A 13,091-nucleotide genomic window follows, 5' to 3' on the forward strand; every position below is an offset into this window, starting at 1 on the left:
TTTTATTCCTAGTAGTCACAAAAGTTTTTTAAATTCCATGCCACATTTTGTTAGGAAATATCCAGTCTCTTAGAAATTTCACGTGTTTATGTTCCGAGCTGATTTTTCCCATTTTTTCCACAAAATCTTTTCGTTTGGTATTGAACGGACAACTATCATACGAGTTAAATACAGCTCTTATTGATAATAACATCAACTTTTATAAGTGTTTGAATAACATGTTACTACCTTGTGCAAAAAAAACCCGTAACGTTCCTAAATTCCAAGAACTGGTCTCAAGAAGGGTAATAAAATGTTTGACCAACATTTTTCGAACAGCACTGTATAAAAAAAAACTGTGAAAGGGAAGAGTTATAATTGCTACCAAAGACAGAATCACACTAAAGATGACATTATTAAGAAATATTAAGAAATACAATATCAAATAATAATAAAATGCACGACTGGGTCGCACGAACTTGCTCCTGTATGCAAAGAGTCTGTTTAAAAAAGTACTTATAAGAGATTTAAAAATATTCCTATAAAATAAGTTTGGCTTCAAAGATATAAATGCCATTTGTATTGTCAAAAAACCGCACGATCTTTGTACATATATGAAAACCATAGTACTCTCATGAGCGGAAACTTTTAGGGCGACGAGATGCCGAGTCGTTGGCGTGGCGTTCACGGTTGCCACTTGAAAAACATATGCATGACCAAAGCTGACAATAAAAATGACCAATTGTACCAAAAAAGACCAAAATAATTTTCATCCACAGCGATTTAAAAAAAATTGGTTAACCCAAAATAACCAATCCAATTTATCTGGTAAAATTTTAAGAAAAATCGAATTTATAGTTTTTTTTTATAAAATATAAACTTAAAAAAAGAACATTACTTAAAGTTGGTAAAAATTTACTTTCGACAAGTATCTTTTCAGAAATTATATAATTTCTCTTAAAAATATAGTTTCCGACATTCCGTAATTTCTTTTATAAAAATCCAACAGTCTGTTCTTTAATAAAAAAAATCTACAAGAAATAGTACTTAAATGCTACTAAAATTGGTTGTCGACTACAAAATTTCGTTAACAAAAATAGATTTTGAAATCAAACTATTTCATCATATTCATAATATTGTTGTTAATTTTTAAATTTGTTAGAATAATTGTTAGAATAATTTTAACAAAACACGAAAGCCTGCAAACCATTTAAGTAAGACAAATCGTCAGGTGGAATGGGAAGTTATCAGTGTGGGTCACATCCCATCCTTTTTTTTAAGATCACAATATGTTAATGATCGAATATTATCGCTTAATAAAAATTATATAAAATTGATTTAAAAAAATGGTTTTTGTAGATCAAACGCTTTGTTATTTTTCTCATCTTGAAACTCCTAATTATTAATAAAGGTATCAAAATTAAGTCTATCTTTCGTTTTAATTTAATTTATTAAAAGAAACATCCACTTAGAGGCAACTGAGTAAGATTATAATCTCGAGATGAGATGATTTTGAGATGTTGATCCGTCTGTCAATAAATTGTGAAATGAATGCATTCAGCGTGTGCATTCATTGATCAAGCATTTGATATGGGGTGAATTCAATTAAATACATTTATGTACTGTTACAAATGGAAATTACTTTAGGCTTGCATTTTGTTTTTGAGAATAGAGTCGAGCTTTTTCAATTTCAAAAAGGGACCAAATGGAAGAAGAAATGACCATGCAACCAAGTAACCAACCAACCTTTAGATAGCTTTATTGTAATTTCATATTAGAAGAACCAGGATGGAAAATAAATAAGATAAGAAAGAGGCAGACCATGAATGTTTAAATTGTAAGGCGATCGCCTATTGGTTGTGTAGTACTGTAGTTAGGTAGCAGGTAGATGTCTAAAACGACCATAGAATAGTTCACTTGGCGTGCTTAGCTTTATGCAGATAGATAGATAAGGACATGTTTATGATGATAATGAAGGAATGTTATTGGTGGCTAGAAGGTACATACTACATTCCTTCTTTACTACAAGTTTTCAGCTCAAACATGGAGTTATTACGTTCAGTCTATTTTTTTCACTAAAGTTTTAAAAAACAAGCATACGAACAAGTACAAGAAATTGCTGTTCATGTGTTGTTTACAGTCAGGCTCTTGTGCGTTTTGGATTTTAGTTAAGAAGTGACACGTTAACAGTAGTTGTAGAAGTTGTACGTAATACTTTGTAAATAGGTACAATGTGTATGCGTTGAAAAAGTGATTCTAATAGAAAATACATATACTCTCTCTGGCCAGTTTTTTTAACTTGTAGGTACTAAGTATTTATTTTTGTATATAGGCGAAGGCCAGTAAATCATGTGTGAAACAACCTTATTCGTAAAGAATAATATTTTAAAATCATTATATACAAAGTTACCAAGATAATACTTCTTGATAGACTCTTTAAAATAGATTGTTGATTAAATATATCATATAAATGTGTACCAAATGCACTAATTTGGAATGCTAGGAATGTAATTACAATTTTGTCAAAATAATGCGCTCTTTCGGGCTCATGCACACTAAAAATAATTAAAAAAATAATATTTTAAGATTCAAAATTTTACTTGAAAAATAAGTTTGTCTTCAAAAATTTAAATGCCATTTTATAAATAAAAAAACCGTTGATTTTTTAAATTTTTATTTTGAAAATCGTTAGAGCGGTTTTTTTTTAAATTAATTTTTTATATATAAAATTTTCCAATTTTGTTCTAAAAATATTTTTGGAATGCAGTTATTTAGTGATTGTAAATATACGTCTTACGTTTGAATTTCGTAAAAAATTGTTGACCCGTTTTTGAGATATAGAGTTTTGAAAAATAAAAATTCAATATTTTTTAAAAAATCCAAACAATTAAAAATTGAATTTCTGTTAATCAAATATTGTTAAGGAAATATAGGAGCTTATTCAGAAAAAAAAATTATTAAAATCAGTCCATAAGTTGCTGAGAAAATTAAAAAACAAAATAACGGTTCTATGAGCGGTACCTTTCCTGAGCAATACAAAAATATGGTTTTCTTATAAAAAGAAGCCAAGTTAAAAATAAAATTTTAGAGAAAATTTAAAAAAAATCTATCGGTTTGTTTTTGAGAAAATTCGAATTTTAGGTTTTTGACCAAAAAAATTGTATGGGGGCCACTGTTAGTTTTGATCTTAAAAAAAATAAAAAAAAACGCCTAACGCGAATCTGCTCAAAACCTTAACTTCCAAGTTTGAACTCAATCGACCCAATGGTTTAGGCTGTAGGAGCGTGGACAGACAAAACCGACCGGACGGAATCGCGGGACCCACTTTTTTCGACTTCTCTACCATCGTAATATCATGTTTGATTAAAATCTCGAGTTCGAAATTTTGCACGAATGCAAAACTTGCCATATAGTTCCTATATGTCGCAAGTAAAAAGGGAAAATTCATTTAATTTCCGATGACTAAAAGTGTCATATTATTATTTTTTGCATTACTAGCCACAACATTTGCTCAAATGCAAATAACAAATTATAGCACAGAGTAATACATTCTTATAGAGGACGGACTTTTTGCATTTATCATGTTAATTTAAAATAATATAAAGATATATTAGAAGAAATAAAAGGGAAATGTATAAGAATAATAAAACAATACTGAACTAATATTGATACAGCAAATAAATTGCCTAAAGAACTAATATTCAGAAGTGGAATAAATGAACTCGTAACTTTCCAGACCATAACGATAAAATAAGAATTAAAACAAAATTACAAGAACTCATAGAATCTAACAACAAACAATACCAAACAAATTCACAAAAATTTAACGCATAACAAAAACTATCTTATGAAGACTACAGTATTGATAAATAGGATAATAGGATCATTTCAAGGTTAATAATTGAAGATTTAGGTAAGGGAAATTATAAATACGATTTATTTGAATATTATTTAAATATTATTAAATAATATTGTAGAGTTAATAATAAAACAAACAGTCTAATGGATTTCTTAAATTAAAATAAAGCAAAACTGCCACAAAATACAGGAGAATAATCCGGACGTAAAAACAATTAAATATGGCATCATTTTTGTAAGTTTAGAAACAACAGTTTATAAGAGAATGTATATATCTATATATATAAAAATCAATGCCACTTTTCGTTGTAATCTTATAACTTAACAATGCCTTAACCGATTTGGCTAATTTTGTTCTTCAATTATTCGTGGAAGTCCAGAGAAGGTTTGTACGTAAAGAAAATTTAAAAAAAAATCTTGAAAAGGTGTAAAATCAACATTTTCCTATACTCCCATATACAAACAATTTGTACTAATACTTAAAGAAATCCCGATTTGTTGATAAGCTTGGAAATGTACAACGAAGCTGTAATAATATGACGTGTGTAACGATTGTAAATAAATCATTAGCACAATTGGGTATGACCGCAATAAATCGTGAGTTACGTGATTTTTTTGATCGTGAATTGCAACGTCAGCAGGAGTTCAATTCTAATCATTTAGGTTTTTGTGTACAATCGAATATAACCAAATTGAGTTTTGAACAAGAACATGTGTATGACACAGCCGTTTCCAATAATACATCTGGATTATATTTCTTGGATGCACCTCGTGTTACAGGAAAAATCGTTGTATCATTGATTTTTACGACTATTCGATGGGAACAGAAAATTGCATTGGCACTCGCATCCTCAAGAATTGCTGCTACATTATTAGAAGGTGGTCAGACCGCACACTTTGCATTAAAATTGCCATTGAATTTACGGGTGATTAAAATTTCAACTTGCAATATTTCGAGAAATTCTGCAATGGCAAAAGTTCTGCGATTAACGTCAATTATTTTATGGGATATGTGCACAATGGCGAACAAAAAATCAATAGAAGCATTTAATCGAACAATGTTCTGATATTGCTGTCAAAAGACTTTCGTCAAACATTCCCTGTCATTCCTCGTTTAACTCTTACTGATGAAATAAACTACTGTTTGAAGTCATCAGTTCTTTGGAGATATGTATGAAAATTGACACTGAACATTAATATGCGTATTCACCTACATAATGGTGCAACTGCTATGAGCAGTAGCGTACGCAGGGTTTTATTTGGGGGGGGGCTCAGTCTCAATTTTAATAGACATTTTTTTAAGGTATCACTGAAACTAGCACAAAAATGAAAGCCTTTCTTATAATTATTAACCGCCTTATATGAATAACAACTCAATTTTCAATAAGAAAACTACAAAACGAAAACAAAACTTTTTTTAAAAATTTGGTTATAATTTTAGTTTTTTAGTTTCAAATAACAATCTTAGGTAGTAAAATTGGTTGAAAAAAATAAATCCATTCTTCTTTTTTTTTATTTGCAAATTGATTGACCACATCTTCAGGTATTACATCGATTTCTTTGTGAATATTCAACAAAGCTAATCCGTTTAGCCTGGTATCCGTGGTTGTGGATCTCAGCCACGTTTTTAACCGTCTCAAAGTGGAAAACGAACGTTCTGGCTCTGCAGACGTCACTGGAAGCACACAAAGAACTTCTATTATCTTTCTTAAATTAGGATACAAATCAGCATTGCAAAACGGAAGTGAAGCTAAAACAGTTTCTGGCATAGTTATTTCGGTTTTATCCTTCCACATTTGTTTCCATATCTAAATATTGAAATAAAACAGCATTTTTAATTCAATGCGTGTTAAATAACTCCTTTTACCGATGTTGTCTAAACGCATAACGCATTGATGAATAAAACTTCATTTTTCAAATAATCGTAAATGACAAAAATCGACTTTCATCGACTTTAAACTAAACGGTAGGAGTAACATGTACATTGAATTTCCTTTTTCTTTAAGTGATCTTATAGTTATGTTATGTTTATTATAATTATATTATAAATTAAAGTAGCACAAGCAGTAGCTAATGATATAATGAAAAAAATAAAGTAAGATTTTTCAAAGGAAATTCTGTTAATACGAATTTTTTTGGGGCGTATTCATAGTGGTTTTGCTAAACTACCGTTTAAATAAGATCAATTAATACATTTTAAATAGAAGTTTATCAACTTATTCGACTTCAAAAGTAGTGCATTGACAAAAATTAAAATATATGAAAATCCAAAATTTGGTTTAGCTAAGAAATTGTTTAAAATGACTATGAATACGGCCCATTAACTTTATAAAAAGAGTATGAGAAGATTATCTACCTCTGATTCAACTTGAAGGCAGCTTTTTGAAATGTCATTATACTCAATTGAGTCTACAGCTTTTTTACTTGTTTGTCCTAAAAATAAAACTGAGGTTAGTTAAGCTGAATACTGCTTATTAGCTTATTGTGTTTTTACTTTGTAGTGTTTTATTCAAAAGCTGTTGGTCATACTAAAAAGTAATAATGGTGGAATGGGATTTCTTACAGTTTTTCACAATGCATTTTCAAATGCTACCTCAGTCAGTCACAGAAAAAGAGAAGATACTAAGGGATTTCATTCCGTTTTATCGTTTTTTTTTTTCAGATGAAAAATTGAAATGTGTGAAATCGTTTTGCGACTTTTGACTAATTGGAATACTGAGATTGATTTGAAATGTTAAACAAAATCTAGATTAGATTATGTGTGATGTAAATTAGTGATTCCATACCTATGTACTTATATCTTTTCTTTTTTATTAAAAATTAAGGAATATTTTTGAAAGCTTAAATATAACAAAAAGTAAATTTGAAAAAAAAATTAAAACTATTCTTCGATTTTATTGGAAATCTTAGCATAGTGTGTCATTTTGCTTGGGGGGGGCTCAAGCCCCCTCAGCCCCCCCCCCCCCCCTGGGTACGCCACTGGCTATGAGTTATCAAAAAAATTGTTAGAAATTGGTCATGGCAAAACACCAATCGACAGTACAAACGGAATGATCACTTTACCGAACAATTTTTGTAAAATTTCGTAATCGAATGTGTTTTTCCGAATATTCTTGAGAATTACAGAAATCATAATTAGTTGAGAGAACGCACCATTTTAGCACAGAAAAACTTTCATATCAATGCCATTTCAAATTCAAGCGAAACTGCCCGGTGTAGTCATTACATATAAATCAATTGACAGTTATGAATCAAGATGGGGCATTTATATTTTGAGTCTTAACGTTTGTTTAAAAAAAAACATAAAGTTCTTTTTATTTGTTTATATTTTCTTTTCTTTTTTTTCTTTATTTATTTATTTTTTATTAATTATTGATTTTACAAATATATTATTTATTTTATTTTTATTAATTGCTCATGAAGAGGCCGCTGTCCATAGCAAGGCTGCACCTCTTTAAGAGCTTGTTGTATTAAGTCTAAACTTATAAAATAATTAATGCTATCTTGTGAACTATTCCACATAGTGCCTATCGAAATGCAAAGTGTCTCCCGTGGGAAATATTCTTATTTCACTTTGAATAAAATGAAATATGAATATTGTTCTTTTGCATTTGTTGGAGGAACGGGAAAAGGGGGTGTATCCGTTTGTGGATCAAGAATGCTATGTAAGCAAAAAATGGTGGGAACCCGTTATGGCTTATGTTAAAGTGCCGTTAGGCAAAGGGGCGTGTGAGGGATAGTGGGTTTACCGTTATAGGTGGAGGCTGAAACGTAACTGGGCAATGAATTATCTAATTGAATTTTTAAATTCATTGGAACCGGCTGGTATACCACCGCATTGCTTGAATCTGAAAATGTATTTTTTGGTTATATTATTGAGAAACATTAATCCACAAAAATTGTAATGGCACCAGATTGGCAGTGAAAAACTTATTGCCAAATTTGATTGAAGCTATTATCTTAACTGGTAGGAAAAGGGAAAACACTTCACGTTTGTGGTGTCAATTTGGAGGAATCATGTTTTTCACATGGCCAACTTTATGTTGCCTGTTCCAGAGTACGTACCCCAAACAGTTTATTTATTCATGCTCAAAATGAAAAAAAAACTAAAAATATTGTTTATCCAACTGTTTTAGAGTAACCCATATAGACCCACCATAGTAAGAGTACCCAATTATTTTTTAGTTTTTACTCTTTGCTGATAAATATAATATAAACAATATATCATTTGGGTCATTTGGACTTTTAAATAGCAAGCAATTTAAAATATTTTTAAACTATGCCTTATACGTAGCGAAGCACGTACCGAGCCGCTAGTATACATACATATATATGTTATATCCGAGCCCACTTGTGTGGTCGGTAATAAAATACCTACACAAAATCTTGACTTTAAATTCAACCAAAAATAAACAAAGATACAAAATTATGAATAAACACTTTTTGCCCTTTGTAAAAAGTGTATATGAAATGCTGCGTAAGCAATTATTGTAAAATCCGAGTCCACTTGTGTGACCATAAAATCTTGACTTTAAATTCAACCAAATATAAACAAAGATAAAGAAATTGTGAGTAAACACTTTTTGCCCTCTGTAAAAATTGTATCAACCATATGAAATGCTACGTAAACAATCAATAATATAAAAACGGAATGATGTATCGAGAATCTCTGATTCTTAGTTTAAACTGAAGAAAGATACGACGACGTATAGCGGAAGACTTCCCCCCACCAGTGGTAAGGGGTCAGATGCTTTGAATAAAGATGATATTAAATTTAAATTAAAAAAACGGTCGTTTTATTCAATCTCTCTAACGAGAGAAGAAGTTTATATTTTTTTCGGAAAACGAGGATACTTTAATAAAAGTGGGACAGTCGGTAGGATACGTTAAAAATGAATGTATCCTTTAAGAACCAACGTTAAATAAAGTGAATTAGTAAAATAAACCGATCCACGTAAGGAACAATAAGTGTTTTAAATTAACGAACTCACAACTAAACCGTTGATTGCATCGAGTAACGAAAATACTCAACTAAATAAAGTGAAAAGTGTTAACTATCCAACGAATATCGGTGGTGCATTGAACGATATTTAAAAAAAAAACCTGAACGAAAATCAGAGTATTTGAATGAAAAAAAAAATTAATTATCTCAAATCAATATCAGTGCAAATGATAAATATTTTTAATTCCGTAGAGGAAAGATAATTGAGTGAAGAAGGATAGTGGAAACGATTAAAAGTATCCTTAAATAAATGAAAAACATTTTAAAACGAATCCAAAATTCTTATTCTTTCAAAAATAGTGATCAATTATACGAAGAACTTAGGTCAGCGCAATACCGCGGCGATGTAATAAAATGTTATAATTGCATCCAAAGATCTTTCTCATTATCGAATCAAAAGTGTCTACAAGAAAATAATCTCCTACACATCCCAAGAAATACAGAAACCGGGCTTAAAATTTTTAAAGAAAGATTGACAATCCACACGAGAACTATTCTATATTCTATTTTACCAGGCACGATATTTTTTTAGGGAAATCAGAAAATACATACACTAAAAAATAAATAAGCAAAACCCATACCTACATAAAATGTTTAAGAATCCTAACAATCCTTTTAGAGATAATCCCCAAAACAGAAATAATCAAATTTGGCATCCAAAGCCATACATTCCATAAAACAATAATTTTCAAAATAATAATTATAATCCCCATAATTATCGGCAATTTCCGCAAAGGTTCGAACCCATGGAATAAGATCAACCTCTTCTCAACTTAGGAGAGCCCCTAAAGCCACTAACTATGAGGAAGAATACAATAAAGAAACTGGGTCTGAGGCAAATTTTCGGCCTTCACAGCCTCGGAAACCCCAGATTACCCTATATTAAACTAGGAAAAAATGGTAAGGCTTTTAATAGATACCGGAGCAACCAATAGCCTTCTAAGAGAAAAAGACGCTCCTAAGCATTACATCAGAAATCGAAAGAAACCTTAAGTAATACAAACCGCAGGTAACCCCATAACAATAAAAAAAGACATAATAATACCCAAAGAAAAGTTTGCTCTTCCAGTAAAAGAAGAATGTGAATTTAAAGTTCATAATTTTAGTAAAAATTATAACGGAATTATAGGCAATAACATTTCAATTCCAAATAATGCTGAAATAAAATACTTAAATAGGATTAAGACACTTAATGGAGAAATAATATATTTGTTCTTAAGCTTACACGAGGAACGTGAGTATAATGAAACCATTAGTTATATGAATAATATGCTTAAAGAAAATACTGTTCTTGAGGATAATATCGAAAAAAACTTAAGAACAAACCATTTAAATGCTGAAGAAAAATGTAATTTAATAAAATTAATAAAAGAAAATAAAAGTGCGTTTTACAAAAAAGGTGATGATTTGTCATTTACAAATTATGTTAAGGCTACGATAACGATAAGAGTACGATAACTTTGGCGACAAGATATAATAACGGTTTTTGGTAGAGGGGCTTAATACAAGCATTTTTAATTATGGAGGGGGGGTCTATCTCACCCCATTTAGGCGGTAGGGGCAATTTAAAAAAATATGTACATTAAATGGAAAAAAATAATTAAAACATAACGGTAATACTTACAATTAAGTATTATACCTTTTTTTAAAGCCAAAATTTTTGTCTATTAGCTTGGTTTTAAATCAAGTCAAAACTATGCATAGTTTTTGAAAAAAATAGTTTTAAATTCAAAATTTGTGCAAAAAAAAGTAAGAAAAAGTGTTTAAGTGTAAATTTTCAATACTTCAAGATTAATTACCACTGATTTTATTTCAGAATTTATTGCTCTTATTTGTTTTTGATCAATAGATAAATAGACCTCCCCTCCCATACTAAAAAATGCTTGTTTTAAACTGTTCTATACAAATCCGTCATCTAACTTTGTCGACAAAGTTATCGTACTCACCCATGTTAAACATAGCATTCCAACAGAACATACTTCACCCATATATACAAGAATTTACCGATACCCGGAAATTCATAAAAAAGAGGTAGATCGGCAAATCACAGAGATGCTCGATCAGAAGGTAATTCAACCTTCAAGTTCACCTTACAATGCTCCCATCTGGGTGGTACCGAAAAAAGAGGACCACACTGGAAGTAAAGAATGGAGAATTGTAATTAATTATAGGAAATTAAATCTTATTACAAAAGAAGATAAATATCCTATACCTAATATTGAGTGAATATTAGATAAATTAGGTCATTGTAACTACTTTTCCACACTAGACCCGACAAAAGGTTCCTACCAAATTGAGGTAGAAAAGAAAGATAGAAAAACAGCCTTCTCCACTCTAACGGGACACTATGAGTTTTTGCGGATGCCATTCGGGCTAAAGAATGCACCCGCAACCTTTCAGAGACTTATGAATGAAGTCTTGAAGGACTACATTGGGAAAATATGTTATGTATATTTCGATGATATCATCATATTCTCAGCTTGCAAGAACACATGGATTCGCTCCATAAGATTTTGATAACACTGAAGAACCCAAATCTGAAGGTATCTCAAAACAAATCTGAGTTCTTATGCAAAGAAACAAAATTCTTAGGTCCTGTAGGGCTCCAAATGGTATTAAACCAAATCCCAAATTGAAACAATTCAAAAATTCCCCATTCCAAAAAAAGTAAAAAAAATTCAGTCTTTCCTCGGATTGACTGGCTATTATAGAAAATTTATTTGTGATTATGCAAGGATAGTAAAGCCAATGACCATTTGCCTCAAAAAACATGCTATAATAAACATTGAAAATAAAGAATACAAAGAGTTATTTTACAAACTGGAAAAAATAATGTCAGATGATCTGATAAACAGACATCCAGACTTTAGTAAGGAATTCGTTCTAACGACAGACGCGTCTAATTTCGCGATCGGTGCGGTTTTAAGTCAATCACATGGACCTCTCTCAATTGCTTTCCGCACCCTAAATAAAAATGAGTGCAATTACAGAACTATAGAGAAGGAACTATTAGCTATAGTTTGGGCTACAGATCAATTTAGGCTTCACCTTTACGGTAGAAGATTTATTGTTAAAACCGACCATAGACCTTTGGTATGGCTTAATTCTTATGATTCTTAAATAGAAAAAACAAATATGTAACTTGTGTACACAAATTTAGCAAATACGCCGCCGCCGCAAAACCTATAAAGCATAAGACTCACATAGATACTATAAAAGGGTTAACGAAGATATTTTCCTATTTTCCAAATCTGATAACACTCGACAACGAAAATGCTTTTGTTTCTGATTCTCTTAACAACCTCTTAGCAAATAAAGACATACAAATTCATTACTGCACAGCCAACTGGCATACAGGTAATTCTGACGTCGAAAGACTACATGGAACACTTCACGAACATTTGCGAACACTAGCGTCAATCGAACAAAGTGGCGAACAAACTGATCCAAGTGATCATACGGTTCAAGCTCTAATTGCATACAATAATATAATTAATTTAACCACTCGAGAAAAACCATTCGATATCCATGTTGGTGTCATAAATAAAGAAATAATTTTTAAAAGGATAGAAGATAGTAAAATCAAGGTTATTAACAAATTAACTGAAAAACGAAAGAATGTAGAAATAAACAAACGGTATGTAAAAATAACCGATCCTCACAAAATAAAAAATAAATTTACTCCAAAATATAAAAAAATAAAAGTAATAAATAGAGAAGGGAAAAAGTATACTCTAAAAGAAGACAATAGATTTAAAAAGAAACCCCATAGAATTTTACATAAAGATCAATTCCATAGTCTAAAAAAATTTACAGAAAATACTCTTGCTCACAGGGATGATACTTCATCGAAAGAAGCCACTTGCGGGACAATTTCTGATCAACCCACTACTCATCATATTGGTCTTTATTTTACCAATAATCACAACCCAGAAAATACAAATATTGGATTTTAACCACGGCAACGGTTTTACAATCATACAAATCCAAAAATTGCATTAATAGAAAACTTTACTAAAATATTACCCATTATAAATCTTACTAATTATGAAACAAATTTAAAAATATTAGAATATCATATAAGACTTCTACCTGAATAAAACACAGGTATTATTAATTTAATGACACACACTAGAAAAGAATTTGAAACTATGATACCACATGTTAGACGGAAAAGACGTCTTTTCTACCTGTACCTGAACATGAAATTTCTATACGGTACCATGGCCGATTAGGATAGAAAACAAATAGA

This window comes from Eupeodes corollae, chromosome 2, assembly GCF_945859685.1.
Source record: "Eupeodes corollae chromosome 2, idEupCoro1.1, whole genome shotgun sequence".
NCBI classification, from domain to species: Eukaryota; Metazoa; Arthropoda; class Insecta; order Diptera; family Syrphidae; genus Eupeodes; species Eupeodes corollae.